The following is a 955-nucleotide window of genomic DNA, read 5'->3' as shown; positions in this document are numbered from 1 at the left end:
TGGGTAAGAGGAAAAGGGTTAGATGAAATACAGTTAAGAAAGACAGGTCTCGAGGAATTGGTCTGATAGGGATAAGGTAGGAGCTTTGGGCAAGGACGTTTAGTCTGAGAGGGATGGACTAGGAGAGAGGGACTGGGAGGAGTTAGGCTAGGAGGGATGGGCTAGGAGGAGTTGGACTAGGAGGGTTAGGCTAGGAGGGTTAGGCTAGGAGAGTTAGACTAGGAGAGTTAGACTAGGAGGGTTGGACTAGGAGGATAGGACTAGGAGGGTTGGGCTAGGAGGGTTGGGCTAGGAGGGTTGGGCTAGGAGGGTTGGGCTAGGAGGGTTGGGCTAGGAGGGTTGGGCTAGGAGGGTTGGGCTAGGAGGGTTGGGCTAGGAGGGTTGGGCTAGGAGGGTTGGGCTAGGAGGGTTGGGCTAGGAGGGTTGGGCTAGGAGGGTTGGGCTAGGAGGGTTGGGCTAGGAGGGTTGGGCTAGGAGGGTTGGGCTAGGAGGGTTGGGCTAGGAGGGTTGGGCTAGGAGGGTTGGGCTAGGAGGGTTGGGCTAGGAGGGTTGGGCTAGGAGGGTTGGGCTAGGAGGGTTGGGCTAGGAGGGTTGGGCTAGGAGGGTTGGGCTAGGAGGGTTGGGCTAGGAGGGTTGGGCTAGGAGGGTTGGGCTAGGAGGGTTGGGCTAGGAGGGTTGGGCTAGGAGGGTTGGGCTAGGAGGGTTGGGCTAGGAGGGTTGGGCTAGGAGGGTTGGGCTAGGAGGGTTGGGCTAGGAGGGTTGGGCTAGGAGGGTTGGGCTAGGAGGGTTGGGCTAGGAGGGTTGGGCTAGGAGGGTTGGGCTAGGAGGGTTGGGCTAGGAGGGTTGGGCTAGGAGGGTTGGGCTAGGAGGGTTGGGCTAGGAGGGTTGGGCTAGGAGGGTTGGGCTAGGAGGGTTGGGCTAGGACGGGTTGGGCTAGGAGGGTTGGGCTAGGAGG

Source organism: Emiliania huxleyi (genome assembly GCF_000372725.1).
Source record: "Emiliania huxleyi CCMP1516 chromosome Unknown EMIHUscaffold_12, whole genome shotgun sequence".
Classification (NCBI taxonomy): Eukaryota; Haptophyta; order Isochrysidales; family Noelaerhabdaceae; genus Emiliania; species Emiliania huxleyi.
This window is presented reverse-complemented; position numbering follows the sequence as displayed.